Genomic DNA, 16,860 nt, shown 5'->3' on the forward strand with positions numbered 1-16,860 from the left:
GGGAGGGGAAGGTTTAGGATGTTTCTGGGTACTTTTAGGATTTCTGCCCCTACTAATTGCCAGTAGGGATTATCAAGCCTTGTGACAAAGAAAAGCTCCTCCATAGGTTTGCAAAAGCCTACATGTTGAGAAGAGCTAAGCCACAAGTACTATAGCTCAGGGCAGTAATCCTCATGTGTATCAGAGTCAGCTGGAGGGTTTGTTAAAACACAGACTGCTGGGCCCTGCCTCTTGATTTTCTCATTCAGAATGTTTGGGCTGGGGACTTCCCTGTTGGCTCAGTGGTAAAAGAATCTGCCTGCAATGCAGGAGATGCAGGAGGCATGGGTTTGATCCCTGAGTTGGTAAGATCTCCTGGAGGACGAAATGGCAACCTACTTCAGTATGCTTGCCTGCAGAATCCCACGGACAGAGGATCCATAGTGTCAGACAGATAGTCCATCGTGTCACAAAGAGTCGGACACTACTGAAGTGACTGATACACGCACACACGTCTGCAGTGAGACCCAAATATTTGAATTTCTAACTAATTTCTAGGTAATGCCGAGAATGTGGGGACCTCACTTTGAGAACCACTGGCCTTGAAGCAGAAGCCAGCAGCACGTAAGAGTAAGGAGAAGGGTATGGGATGAGTGCAGTAGAAAATAAAAATGAAGAAATAGAGTGACTGTCAAATAGTAACAGCCAATTCTAGTGGCAGTTTATTTTGAGACAGTATGTGCAAAGCACTTGACACAAGTTATTTCTCTTAATCCTTGCCACAAATTGTAGATTCCATTATTTCCAGTTTACAAGCTGAGAAAACTTAAATATATTAGGAAAATTTCCAAGTCATATAACTTTAAATTCACATCCAGCCACTTCTAGGGTACAACCATGAGTCAATACCACTGATCCATAACTCTGAGGTGTTTCATTGTGATGTGCTAGGAAGTACATATTCTTTCAAAGTTTCCAATTAGTGATGTAGCAAGACAAATGTGATAATTAGGATAAATTATTCTGGTAGAATTGTGCAGTGTTTAAAGTCTGAGAGGATGGCTATCAATCTTTACAGAAACACAGGCATGATCAAAATTTTAGGACCAACACATTGCATCATTTCCTACCTATTTGCAAAGTGAGTGACATGTCAAATGCCACCATCAGGATTTTCATTAACACTAGATTTCTTTTCATTTCATAGCTGATATTTAAAAACACAGATTTTGAAATCAGAAGACTTTCATCTTGGATCTGTTGCTTATAATTTACTCATTTATTCAAAAATATTACCAAAATACTGCTAAAAATGGCAATAATTTTTTTCCTTTTGCAAGCTTTAATTGGCAGTCATTTTGTTTTGGGACAACTAACCAAATCCAAGTTAAACTTTTCTCACTGACTGCTTTTTAAATCTCTTTGTCTTTGGTGTCTATAATTCCTTTACGATATGTCTAGGTGTGGATTAATTTGTAAACTACTTGGATCTGAGTTGGTATCTTTCTGAAAATACCCTATTCTTATTTCTTCTAATAGTGCTTCTTCCTCATTCACACTTTTATTCTCTTATGGAATTCTAATTAAAGTTGTTGAATTTTTCCATTTTCTCTGCCTAGTTTATTAATCTCTTTCATATTTTCAATATGTCTACTTCAGAAGCATTCTGTATAATTTATTTGGACTTATTTTTCTGTTACTAAGTTTCTCCTCACTTATTTCTAATCTGTTATTTAATCCATTCATTGTTAAATTTCATTAAATTTATTGCCACATTAATTTTCAAATTATATTTCTTTCAGATTTGCCTTTTTAAAATAGTCTTTTGTTTCTTACTTATGTTTTCAGATTTCACTCTTCGAAATACATCATACATTTTAATTTTATATCCAAAATCTGTAATTCTAGTATCTGGAATTTGTTTGTATGATTCAACAATGTTATTTTTTCAGGTTCTTACTCATGGTTCTTTGCTTACCTGTGCATTTGTAATTTTTGGCTTTTATCTCATATCCCTTGGGTTATTATCTGAGAGAATTTTTTCAGGTCATGTTGAAATTAAAGTCCTTTATAGAGGACTTTATTTTGCTTTTTCTTATCACCTAGAGGAAGGCAGTAAAATCCAGGACACTTTTATATATATATAAAAATTTCTATTTGAATTTTTTTGTATCACCCACAAAATTTTAACTTGAGTCAAAAACCTGTTTTGGGGGCTGGCTTATGGTTCCACAATTTCTTAAATATAAATTTATTTATTTTAATTGTAGGCTAATTACTTTACAATAGTGTATTGGTTTTGCCATACATCAACATGAATCCACATTCTTAAGAGGGAGTTTTTTTTTCTGTACTCTTGGAGCCAGAGTGAAGAAAAATGTTTTCTTGTTGTCTACTCCTAAGAGGAAACTGCATTCCAGTGAAGTCTCAACTTTAGATGAAGGCCTACCATTAGACATCTTACTTTAGCTGTGTCCTAGGGTTCATCTCCTTTCCTCTGTGCCTTGTATGATCTAAAAACATATGTTCAAGTTCACCAGTGTCCAACAGATTCTCTAAGGGCCACAGTTGGGTTTTGCACTTACTTGTCTTCTATCTTTCCATATACTTTGCTCTCTTGCCAGTATAGTGATACAGTTAAAATGTTCTAAGTGTACACACACACACACACACACACACACACACACACACACATCTTAGCCATTTTTGTCAGAGAAGTTGTTCTGGATATCTGATTATCTACTCTAATACATTGCAGAAAATGTAAACCTCAAGTTAAACTGAAAAAATGTTGCAAATTTTATCAAAAAAATAGAGAAAAGGCAATGATTTTCACTGAAACATATCATTAGGTAAAAATGGTAAGTGAACTCCCTGAAAATGGAAAAAATATATATATTATATATATATTTGTATCTTTAGAGCTTACTCTTATGTCCAAGACATAATATTTGTTGTTTAATTGCTAAGTTGTGTCTGACTCTTTTTCAAGCCTATGGACTGTAGCCACCAGGCTCTTTTATTCATTTATTTAATTCTTTTATTCATGATTTTCCAGGCCAGAATACTGTAGTGAGTAGCCATTTCCTTCTCCAGGGGATCTTCCTGACTCAGGGATTGAAACCACATCTCCTGCATTACAGGCAGATTCTTTACCTCTGAACCACCAGGGAAGCCCAAGACATAATGAGCTCCATAAATAGCAAATGAATTTAATAAACGTTTATATTGCATCAGTTCAGTTCAGTTCAGTCACTCAGTCGTGTCCGACTCTTTATGACCCATTGCATAGGAGGCTTCAAATAATTTGATCAGTATAACACATTATTCAATGTATTTGTACATATACTTAATTGGTTCCTAAATATTCAGACACCAATATATACATATATTGCATATGTTATATGTATATATTGTATATTATAGGTACATAAATATACAAACGCATATATATCTATACTAGATCTCTCTCTAAATATATATCTCATGTGTGCTTTACTAAGTGGTTCTACCATTCTAACATAGTCAGAGTCACAGTTATTGGTAAGCCTGGCACACCTCTGATAAGCTAGCTGGCAGTTCATATTAACAGGCAGGAACATATTTCAGTAACCTCGATAAGAGCTAACTCATTTCAGATTTTGAATTCAAAACATGTCTGTTTAACTTAACTCTAGATGGTGATCCATTTACATGTGTAAAAATTGTGCATGGAACTTTCCTATGGCTCTGCTTCTGAGCTCAGGGAAGACAGACTGTTGTATACAGAATCAGTAGTAGAACTGGGACCAGGAGGGGCCCTGCCAAAGCTATTCCCCTTACAACTAGGAGCTCTTCAAAACCCGACAGAAAAGAGAGATATGGAAACAGTAAGGGTTTTACATTTCTGTCAGCTCAGGTTCTGAAGTATATAGCTAATTCTGACTGGCCGGCAATATGTGGTGTAGGTAACTAACATTGCTTTGCGATCAGGAACTGTTTTATCTCTTTAAAAGGAGTTAAAGAAAACCAGTTTCAAATCTGGCATTGTCACTTTTTGTCAGCAAGCAAGCTATTAACCCTTTCGAGTCTCTGTTTCATAAACTGGGAAATGCAAATAATAAGACTTATAAGATTTTTAAAAAGCTTTGCACAGTGCCTTATACATAAACATACAATAAAATTTAGCTGTTAGTAATTGGTGTTGCTTTCCTTCTCAGTGAAGCCTAGTGCAGCATGTTGTTTGCACAGTAGGACAAATTAACTAAAAAAACCCAGCCATCCATCTTCACTTAAGTGTCTGCCCAAGTTTCTGTGCCTTTGGCTTTCAGCATAGTTAAAAAAAAAAAAACAACAGGAATCAGGGTGATTCTTTGTTCGATGAAAACAAAGCTATATAGAGACCTATTCACTTCCACGATTAAAGAAACTCGTGAAGAGGTTTTTCAAAGGAGGCAAGACTTTGTTCCTTGCCAAAAGGTAGAAAACATCCCCAGCACCTGACGCCAGCTTCACCTCGGAACCAGCAGCCTCCGCCCCATCTGCCCTGCTTTGGCAGCGCTTGTGTGCTTGCATTGACTGAGTATGCTGACACACAGCTCTGATGCCACTGCTACCCACGTAATCTCTCTCAAGGAGTACTATGTATTCTTGCCAACCTCTGCAAAGAGATTAGAGATAAAGACTGATTTTCTGGAAGACAGGCTTTGGGGCCTCGGAGACGGTACCTTCAACTATTTCCTTTGTTTGCTTGAGGAACTCCCACCTGGCCCCTAACAATTCAGCTTGTCCTCAGAAAGAAATACGGAGTCTTAAAGGCAGCCTTTCCTCCTGGTTCAAGGAAGCTCTGAAAAACTGGCACAGGTTGTCAAATAGCAAGCAGAGGGGTATTTCTATGGCAAGGGTTAGGGAGGGATAGAGGTTCTGTGGTCAGAACACAGAACCATTAATAGGGCTGCAGAATTTCTTTCAAAACCCACCATCTCCTTCTCCCTCCCATTTTAAAACTTGATTTGTGGCTGCAAGCTAATTACTTAGATGTCCTGAACTTCAAGGTTCTCCTTCGTTGATTGAAAGCAAGATACCTTGCAGAGGTATTTTTGATTTCCTGCTAGATACGTTCATGCCATGTACCTTGCTTAGCGTGTTGAATGGGCTTTTGCCGCCTGCACTTTTAGAGCTTCCTTCGGACACAGCTGACTGACTGAACAATAGCAAAACCCTTATATCCCAAATAGTGGGTATAGAGTGTGCTGCTTAATCAGAGTGTGCTGTGTGCTTAGTTGCTTAGTTGTATCCAACTCTTCGTGATCCCATGGACTGCAGCCCGCCAGGTTCCTCTGTCCAAGGGGGTTCTCCAGGCAAGGATACTGGAGTGTGTTGCCATGCCCTCCTCCCAGGGATCATCCCAACCCAGAGATCAAACCCAGGTTTCCCGCATTGCAAGCAGATTCTTTACCATCTGAGTCACCAGAGGAACTTGCTTAATTAGAGGGGGATCTTTAATAGTGTTGTGTAGAGAATAGTGTGGCATCCATGATTCTGCCCATGAAACAGGACAGAAAGTGTTTTGAACTACATCTTGAACTACAATTATGAAATAACTCTTTCAGCAAGAATAGAATAAAATAGAAAATATTCTTCCCATTATTTTACTGGAGTAGGAGGGGGAACTCAGATGAAGAATCCAGTGCCACCAGGCCAAACTAGGGTCAAGGACGCTTGACTTGGCGACTTGTCTATTTTCTAGTTATGAGAAGTTGGATACTCTTTTTAAATGCCTTATTGTATTAACTGGGACATCTAGTACAATGTTGAATAGAAACTGTGAAAGCAAATATCTTTTGCCTCACTCCCAAATTTAGGAAGAAAGGATTTTGAATACATCTTTTATTATATTGGGCTGCCCTGGTGGCTTAGACAGGAAAGAATCCACCTGCAATGCGGGAGACCCGGGTTTGATCCCTGGTTTGGGAAGACCACTTGAAGGAGGGCATGGCAACCCACTCCAGTATCCTTGCCTAGAGAATCCCCATGGACAGAGGAACCTGGCAGGCTACGGTCCTTGTGGTATTTCCCTTCCATTTCTTGTTTCCTGAGAATGAATGATAAATTTTGTTAAATACTCTTTCTACATTTATTGATATGATTACCTAGTTTTTCTTTTTAGTTTATTAATAGGGAAACATGTTGATGAACATTGAGTATTAAGCAACCTTGCATTTCTAGGATACACTTCAGCTGGTCAAATGTATTTCTTTTTGTATATTGGTAGATTTGATTTGCTACCATTTTTGCTAAGGTATTTTGTATTTATGTTCATGAGATACATTGATTTGTTTCCCCTTCTTATAGTTTCTGTGGTTGGTATCAATGTAATGCTTTTATTTTCTGCGAAAGTTTGTATAGAGGTGGTATTATTTCTTCCTTAAATGTTTGGTAGAATTCATTATCTCCAGTGCTTCCACCTAGGATCTAATGTTTTCTTTGTTAGAAAAGTTATTAAATTGCATTTTCTTTAATATATATGCTATTATTGAGATAATATCTTTTATCTTGAGTGAACTTTGGAAATTTTGACTTTCAAGAAATTTTCCATTTCAGGGGCCAAATGTATTGGTGTAAAGCTATTCATAATATAATATCTATTTGTTTTAATTTTAATGCATCTAGATCTGTGGTGATGCCCCTGTTTCATTCCTGATTTTGATGGTTTGTATTATTTCTTTTTTCTCCTGATAAATATCACTTGAAATTTACCAATATTACTGATCTATTCAAAGAACTAACTTTTGTGTTAATTTTCTCTTTCGTTTATTTCTTTAATATTTGTTTGTATCTTTAATCTCACTTTATGTTATTTTTTTCTTTTTCAAAGTTCTTACCATGGAAGCTTAGATTAGTGATTTAAGATCATTCTTGGTTTCTAATATAAGTACTTAAAGTTACAAATTTCACTCTAAGCACCTTACTGATTTTTTTGTGGTGTTTTAATCTTAATTGAATTCAAGATATTTAAAAATTTCCTTTGTCATTTTTTGTTTGACCTGTAAGAGAATCCCATGGACAGAGGGGCCTGGCAGGCTAGAGTCTATAGGTTTATAAAGAGTCAGACATGACTGAAGCAGCTTGGCATGTACGCATAGGTTATTTGGATGTGTGCATGGGGATGATCCAGAGAGATGATATGGGGTGGGAGGTGGGAGGGGGGTTCAGGAATGGGAACTCATGTACACCTGTGGCGGATTCATGTCAATGTATGGCAAAACCAATACAGTATTGTAAAGTAAAATAAAATAAAAAATAAAATAAAATAAAGAGTCAGACATGACTGAAGCAGCTTGGCATGTATGCATAGGTTATTTGGATGTGTAAACTGAAAGAAGAGACTGAAAAAGTTGGCTAAAAACTCAACATTCAGAAAACTAAGATCATGGATTCTGGTCCTATCACTTCATGGCAAACAAATGGGGAAACAATGGAAACAGTGACAGACTTTATTTTGGGGGGCTCCAAAATCACTGCAGATGGTCACTGCAGCCATGAAATTAAAAGATGCTTGCTCCTTGGAAGAAAAGTTATGACCAACCTTCAGTTCAGTTCAGTCGCTCAGTCGTGTCTGACTCTTTGTGACCCCATGAATTGTAGCACGTCAGGCCTCCCTATCCATCACCAACTCCCGCAGTTCACTCAAACTCATGTCCATCGAGTTGGTGATGCCATCCAGCCATCTCATCCTCTGTTGTCCTCTTCTCTTCCTGCCCCCAGTCCCTCCCAGCATCAGAGTCTTTGAGTCAACTCTTCACATGAGGTGGCCAAAGTATTGGAGTTTCAACTTTAACATCAGTTCTTCCAATGAACACCCAGGACTGATCTCCTTTAGAATGGACTGGCTGGATCTAGACAGCAGATTAAAAAGCAGAGACATTACTTTGCCAACAAAGGTCTGTCTAGTCAAAGCTATGGTTTTTCCTGTAGTCATGTATAGATGTGAGAGGTAGACTATAAAGAAAGCTGAGAGATAAAGAATTGATGCTTTTGAACTGTGGTGTTTGAAAGTCCCTTGGACTGCAAGGAGATCCAACCAGTCCATTCTAAAGGAAATCAGTCCTAAATATTCATTGGAATGACTGTTGCTGAAGCTGAAACTCCAATAGTTTGGCCACCTGATGTGAAGAACAGACTCATTTGAAAAGACCCTGATGCTTGGAAAGATTGAAGGCAGGAGGAAAAGGGGTTGACAGAGGATGAGATGGTTGGATGGCATCACCAACTCTGTGAGCATGAATTTGAGCAAGCTTCAGGAGTTGGTGATGAATAGGGAAGCCTGGCGTGCTGCAGTCCATGGAGTCTCAAAGAGTCTGACACAACTGAGTGACTGAACCTACTGACTAATGATTCTATGACAAATTGACACCTCAACACTATAAAATATACTTCATAATGACCTTATATTTCTTTTTCTGAATTCTACCTTAATGGTGAGTAGTAAATACAATTACTCAAGCTTTGTCATGTTTAGTGTTTTTATGATTTTTTTCCCATGTTTTTACTTTTAAATTCTATTTTATACTTGAGATGGATTTATTGCAACAGTATTTAGTTGGGTCTTGCTTTTTAATCCAATATAACAATAAATGATTGTTACATTTTACAATTAAATTGTTTACCATTTAATTAAATTATTCACAATTTTGTAATTGCAAATTAAAATTTTAATTTTGCAATTAAATTATTTAATATAATTATTAATTTCAATGTAACTACCACTAGGTCTAGAATTTACATCTATAGTCTTGTTATTTGTTTTCCATTTATTCTGTTTTATTAGCTTTTTGGGTTAGGTAATATTTTATTACTACCTTCTAGCTGCATGTATAACCTTCCCAGCCAAATCCTTTTGTTTTATTTATCTATTTATTTAATTTTAGTGGTTGCTCTATGGTTTGCAAAATATATCTCCAAATTACCAGAGTCTGCCTTTAAGTAATATTATATCACTTTGCATATAGTCTGAGACTCTTACAGCAATGTGCTTCTATTTTCACTGTCCCGTTCCTTTGTGCTGTTTTTGTCATACAGTTTACATATGTTATAAATTCAATAATTTATTACATTATTGCTTCTATCTAAACAAATTTCTTTTAAAGAAATTTTAAAATGGGAAGAAATACCATATATTAACCCATACGTTTACCACTTCTGGTGTTCTTTTTTTGTGAGGATCAAAATTAGCATCTAATATCAATTTCTTTACGCTTGAAGAACTTCCTTTAATGTTTCATGTAATGCATATAACAGCATTTATAACAGTTTTCTATATCAGACCACCTTACCTGCCTCCTGAGAAACCTGTATGCAGGTCATGAAGCAATAGTTAGAAGTGGACATGGAACAGCAGACTGTTTGCAAATTGGCAAGGAGTATGTCAAGGCAGTACATTGTCACCCTGCTTCTTTAAGTTATATGCATAGTTATATAACATCATGCAAAATGCGGAGCTGGACGAAGCCCAAACTGAAATCAAGATTGCCAGGAGAAATATCAACCACCTCAGATATGCAGATGATACCACTCTAATGTAGAAAGTGAAGAAGAACTATAGAGCCCTTTGATGAAGGTCAAAGTGGACACTAAACAAGCTGGCTTAAAACTCAACATTCAAAAAACAAAGATCATGGCATCCAGTTCCATCACTTCATGGCAAATTGGGTAAAAAGTGGAAACAGTGTCAGATTTCACTTTTTTGGACTCCAAAATCACTGTGGATGGTGATTGCAGCCATGGAATTAAAAGATGCTTGGACTTCCCTAATAGCTCAGTTGGTATAGACTACCCACTCCAGGGCTTCTCTTGTGGCTCAGCTGGTAAAGAATCCGTCTGCAATGCAGGAAACCCAGGTTTGATCCCTGGGTTGAGAAGATCTGCTGTAGAAGGGAAAAGCTCCTCACTCCAGTAGTCTGGCCTGGAAAATTCCATGGACTGTATAGGCCATAGGGTCACAAAGAGTTGGACATGACTGAGTGGCTCTCACTTCACTACCTCTTGGAAGAAAAGCTATGAGAAACCTAGACAGCATGTTAAAAAGCAGAGACATTACTTTACCAACAAAGGTCTATATAGTCAGAGCTATGGTTTTTCCAGTAGTCTTATATGGATATGAGAAGTGGACTATAAAGAAAGCTGAGCACCAAAGAATTGATGCTTTTCAACTGTGGTGCTGGAGAAGACTCTTGAGCATCCCTTGGACTGCAGAGAGACGAAACCTGTCAATCCCAGAGGAAATCAACCCTGAATATTCATTGGAAGGACTGATGCTGAAGCTGAAGCTCCAATACTTTGGCCACCTGATATGAAGAGACGACTCATTGGAAACGACCCTGATGCTGGGAAAGATTGAGGGCAGGAGGAAAAGGGGATGACAGAGAATGAGATGGTTGGATGGCATCACCAACTCAATGAACATGAGTTTGAGCAGCTCCTTCCTCTATCATATGAATGAATGAATGAAGTCACTCAGTCGTGTCCAACTCTTTGCGACCCCATTGACCGTAGCCTGCCAGGCTCCTCTGTCCATGGGATTTACCAGGCAAGAGTACTGGAGTGGGTTGCCATTTCCTTCTCCAAGGGATCTTCCCCACCCAAGAATCGAACCCAGGTCTCCCGCATTGCAGGCAGACACTTTACCGTCTAAGCCTCCAGGGAAGGTCTAATGAGCATTTCTTTCATCTCAACTGTGTGGGTCCTCAAAGCTCTGGGTTCTGCCTTCCTTGAACTATAGCCTAATAATCTCCTCCAGTGGCAACCTGGGGGTTTGTAGGGCTCAGTTCACTTCTTTGACTTTTCTCAAGGATCATAGTCTTCCACTACTTTTGACCAATGTCTGAAAGCCACTGTTTCATGTATTTTGTCCATATGGCCTGCTACCTATGGTTTATGAATATTTGTTTCGCGGTTCCCTTATTAGTCTCTGATCAAAGGAATCACAAATAGTCAGACACAACCGAGTGACTAAGACTTTCATACCTTCAAACTTGTTTTATCCTGAATGGATCCTTATTATTCATTTATTCTTTGCATTATTGCTGAAAAACTGGGTGAGGCACAAGGGAAATGGGTGAGTGAGACACCATTACTATCCCAGAGAGCTACCTGAGCATGTGGGAAACACAATTTTAAATAATAATTTGTCTATAGGGCTTCAAAATGCACAAGATGGCTATTATAAGAAGAAGAATGAAGTTTCATGGGAAGAAATGAATAATAACTGGGATGGATTAGAAGGGAGGAATAGGTAGATTTTTCTTAGGAGGTGACTCAACTGTGGTACAATTCAGCAATCTGTGTCCCGTTAAAAAGTGAAAAAGAGGAAGACAATTTTCTGAGACACAGGTTATAACTCTGTTGGTATTCTTTGTGAACTTAACAGACTTGAATACTGAAAATTCATGTGGTATTAATAGAAAGGTTTAACCTCACTACATTAAGATGGGAGAACAAAGCAGCTGAGAGATGAAGTATTATGGAAGAATTTAAAACTACAATTCAACGGTAATTAATAATTTTTGCTTTTTTATTATTCACACAATTATTCCACTGAATCTTTATAACAGCTCTATGAGATAGTGCCATTATTATCAGCTCTCTTTTGTGATGAAGAAATTGATATATAAACAGGTTAAGTAAATTGCCATAAGCCATGAGAATTGATGCTTTCAAAGTGTGGTGCTGGAGAAGACTCTTAATAGTCCCTTGAAGATGAAACCTGTCAATCCTAAAGGAAATCAATGCTGAATATTCATGGGAAGGACTGATGCTGAAGCTCCAATACTTTGGTCACCTAATGCAAAGAGATGGCACATTAGAAGAGACCCTGATCCTCGGAAAGATTGAGGGCAGGAGGAAAAGGGAGTGACAGAGGATGAGATGATTGGATGGCATCACCAACTCAATGTACATGAGTTTGAGCAAACTCCAGGAGATAGCAAAGGAAAGGGAAGCTTGGCATGCTGCAGTCCATGGGGTTGCAAAGAGTTGGACACAACTTAGTGACTGAAAAACAACAACAGCAATGTGTACTGTGTGATAGAACTGGTATTCAAGCTGACGATGTCAGGAACTAGAGCTGCGTTCTTAACTGCTACAGTAGCGGTTTTTGCTCTCCAAATCAATAACTGTTCATGTCAGTTACACATTCAGGTCTCACAGACAGCTGATAAAAATTCTTATAAGTAATAAACTCAAATAATATTTAACATTTGTAGCCATATAATTATCTATTATATGAATTCTATGAATAATCTTATTTATACTTTATAGAGTAGATTTTTGGAAATTAGACACAGGATAAATGAGTAGTCAAGGAAATTAAAATTGGATCAGTATGACACACTATTTTTCCATTTGTCAAACCGATGAATATCAGAAGCAATATGGATAACTAATGCTAAAAGGGTAGAAAGGGTATGAAGAGATACTTTTTTAAAATTCATGCTGAGATACTAATCTAGGAAAGAGAGACTTGAAAAAGTTTCACTATCAAGTCATGTCAGCTCAGTTTAAGCATAATCACTATGCTTTATGCTTTTTATGAAATTGTTGATTTTTTTATATTTAAGTTTTCAAAAAATATGATATTCTTTATCTAATTTCATTGGTTTTTAAATTGTCTAGTCCATAATTTTCTAAGGATAACCAAAAATTGAGCCAAAAATATATCTTTCATCAGGTTTCATTTCTAGCTGAAGTTTTATACATTTTCAAATATAGCAAATCCCCAGAGGACTATTGTTTAAAAACTATGGATTGGCAAATTATAAACATAGAGCTTTCTTTGTGAATGTTTTTGAAAATAAATTCAATTTGTTTAATGGAAATAGGGCTATTCAGATGTTAGCTCCATTTTATGTCAGTTTGATAAATCCTATTATGTAATAACATGCCCATTTCAGTTAGATTGTCAAATTTATTGACCTTAAACTCTTCAAATAGTCTTCTATTTTCCTTTTAATGTGTGGATAATCTGTAGTGATATATTTTCATGCCGTCCTGCTATTAATAAATTGCATTTTCTATTTTTTTTTAGTCTTGCTGGAGGCTTAGTCATTGTATTAATTTCTTTTGCCTTTGCTAATTTTCTCCATTGTTAAACTGTTTTTCATTTCATTGATTAATGTTGTTATCTTTATTATTTACTTCCTTCCACTAACTTTGAGTTTGCTTTGCTTTTCTTTTTCTATTTTTGCTGGATGAGATCATAAAGCGTTAATAAAGAAAAGAGAAGGAAAAAGAGAAGGCAAAGGAAGATGTAATAGTAGGGGAGAAACGCAGTTGTTTCTGTTCACAGAAGACAGGATTGTTTTCATAGAAATTCTTATGTTAAAAAAATAATAAAAATTTAAAAGAATAAATAAGAGTGCTAAAACATACATAAAAAGTTTAGAAAATAAGATTGATGGACTCTTCCAGGAAATTTCAATATAAAGTTTAAAAAAATGGAAACTAAGTGAGGAAAGAAAAATTAAAAGATCAGTTCAGGGGGTCTTTCAACCATCTGTAGTTTGAAGAAGAGAGAATAAAGAAAGGAAAAATGATATTATTATGAAAATAGTATAAAAAACTAGCCCAAGAAATGCTGTGTGTAAGTCTTCAGAAAGGTTCTACTGAATGCCCAGCACTGTTATAACTGAAAAAATATAAAAAACCAAATATATATATATATTCAACTAGACTTTTAATACTTTTTCAACTAATTTTATGAAAATAAAATCCAACTTTTTCTACTTTTCCATTAATTTTAAAGAGCTTATATATGTGTGATATTTAAACAAGCATAAAAGCATATTTATATAAAAAATAGTTGATTAAAAAAATTTTTATACTCTTCCAATTAACTTGAAAGACTATATATTTGTATTTATGTGTCTATTAAAGAAGGAGACGTTATTGCCTGATGAAAGACCAGACAAATTTAGGAGAAAGCTTATTAGTCAGAGCATGGAAAGAGGGAACATATTAATGCTTAATGAGCAGCAGGAATTTTATATATAAATATAAATATATGTGTGTATCTTATATTACCTTCTCAATAATTGTATGAGGCAGGCATTGTTATCATCATTTTTGAAATATTAACATACATGTTAGTGGAACAATGGAACAATATAACTGGAAATAGTGAGAGACTTTATTTTTTTGGACTCCAAAATGACTGCAGATGGTGACTGCAGCCATGAAATTAAAATATGCTTGCTCCTTGGAAGAAAAGCCATGACCAACCTAGACGGGATATTAAAAAGCAGAGACATTACTATGCCAACAAATGTCCATCTAGTCAAAGCTATGGTTTTTCCAGTAGTCATGTATGGATGTGAGAGGTGGACTATAAAGCTGAGCACCAAAGAATTGTTGCTTTTGAACCGTGGCATTGAAGAATCTTGAGAGTCTCTTGGACTGCAAGGAGATCTAACCAGTCCATCCTAAAGGAAATCATTCCTGAATATTCATTGGAAGGACAGATGCTGAAACTGAAACTCCAATACTTTGGCCATCTGATGTGAAGAACTGACTCACTTGAAAAGACCCTGGTGCTGGGAAAGATTGAAAACAGGAGGAGAAGGAGATGACAGAGGATGAGATGGTTGGATGGCATCACCGACTCCATGGACATGAGTTTGGGTAATCTCCAGGAGCTGGTGATGGACAGGGAAGCCTGGTAAGCTACAGTCCATGGGGTTGCAAAAAGTTGGACACGACTGAGTGACTGAACTGAACTGAACTGAACAGTCATTTGGTTAACAATCACCTGGACATTATATAAATTCAGATCTATATGATTCCAAACCACTTTCTCATCCTACTTTAGCAAGACTTGAAAAGTACCTTTAAGAATGGTTAGATGTAAGCACTATTTAAATACTTTTGGATATTATTTAGCACAACTTAAGGTATTTCAGGCTTCCCTGGTGGCACAGATGGTAAAGAGTCTGGCTGCAATGCAGGAGACCTAGGTTCAATCCCTGGATTGGGAAGATTCCCTGGAGAAAGGAATGGCTACCCACTCTCGTGTTCTTGCCTGGAGAATCCCATGGACAGAGGAGCCTGGAGGGCTACAGTCCATGGGGTCACAAAGAGTTGGACACGACTGAGTGACTAACACACACACTACAAGGTATTTCATATATAAGAGGCAAATGGGAATTTCCTTCAGTAATCCATTCACCCAGCAAATAGGCATTGAATTTCTACTTTATGCCAGGCAGAGATGTGATAGGATTCAACTCTGCCCTTGCACCTAGGCTGATTCTTCCAGGACTGTGGGTTGGGGAGACAGGGTGCAGGGCATGGCAGCATTGTGTGGTAAGTACTGTGATGAGAGAGTTTGCTGTACAAAAATGCACCCAGAACAGATACCTAAAGGAGGCCTTTGAGAACAACTTGCTGATACAGGAAGGATGAGTCTGTGGGGTTAGGCAAGTGATTGAAGGTGAGGAGCCAAGGAGGGGAGTGGGGAGGGGGCGTGGGTGATGAAAGTATTTGGTCAGAGGGATCTGGTTGTATGGACATAGCTGATGTTGCAGAAGCCTCAAATAGCCTGCCATGTTGTCGAATACTTGTTGGAACATGGGTGGGTAGGCAGAGAAGCAGTTAGTGGATGGAATAATTGGGGAACATAATCCAGTAATTACTGTAGGAGCATGAGAGGAGAGTTATTGACCCAGAAATTCCCTGTAAAAGGGCTTTCTCTGTCCTTTCAATTCCCAGAGACAGATTGTGCTGATGTCGGAGGGAAAATGTGTGCTTTTATCCCTCCTATCTAAGTAGGTCAGTATTTGCTAACACTCAAGGAGTCTGTATTATTTCTCCGTCGGCTAGAACATTGTGCTAATGAGGAGTGGGTCACAGGTTTAATCCCCTTACGGGCCTCTTAGCTTGGCTCTGTTCCACAGCCACAGACAGCACCCCTCACCCTGGGCTGTGCTTTCTCAAGTGCCAGTCGCTGGCAGGAGAAGCCTGGTAAGAACTTTTGGACAGATTAGAGAAAACTCATCACCACTCAGGGCCCCAGAGGGGACTGTTTCCAGTGAATGTTCCACTGACAGCACATAATCAATGTAATTGTGGTTTTCTAAGAATTCAGAAAGCATTTCGTGTTACTCCCACTAAATCTCTAAGCTCAGCTCCTGTGGAAAATTTGCAGCCAAAGAGCTGCGATCAGCTAATATTCTCTTCTCTCCCCTCTTCTGAGTAAACCAAAAATATTTATTAAATGCCTAGTGAATTTTGGAGTTTTGATGATCCTGTCACAAGAGGAACAAAGACGCAGTCCCTCATGCCTAGAAGTTTAAGCCCCAAATATCACAATATTCTTTCAGCAGTGACTTTAGAGTAAAACCCATAGATCCAGCACTGTGCCAGACATCTAGAAAAAAAGACGCACTAATTAACAGCTATTGCATATGGCCTGTGCGCCAAGCACATAGCTAAGTACTTTACAGTGATTATTTCATTTAGTGTTCAAAAATAGCATGTCAAAACTCAAGTGGGCCAAGTCCTTTTTCACCTATCTCCTTCCTCTTTCCTGGGAGAAGAGGTGATAAAATACAAAAAATGTATGGTCATAGGAAAAACCACTATGGCTGGAAATTCTCACCAAAGGAATTTTCAGACAGAGAGGTCTGAATACAACAACTGTAACTAATGTTTATTGTATACTTCCTAGGGGGTGGTTTAGTCGCTAAGTCATGTTCCGACTCTTGCTACCCCATGGACTATAGCCTGCCAGGCTCCTCTGTCCGTGGGATTTTCCAGACACAAATACAGGAGTGGGTTGCCGTTTCCTTCTCCAACACTTTCTAGGTGGCAGGCATTTTTCTGAGCATGTCATATCATTCAAGCTCTTTA

Source organism: Capricornis sumatraensis, chromosome 16 (genome assembly GCF_032405125.1).
Source record: "Capricornis sumatraensis isolate serow.1 chromosome 16, serow.2, whole genome shotgun sequence".
Taxonomy (NCBI): domain Eukaryota; kingdom Metazoa; phylum Chordata; class Mammalia; order Artiodactyla; family Bovidae; genus Capricornis; species Capricornis sumatraensis.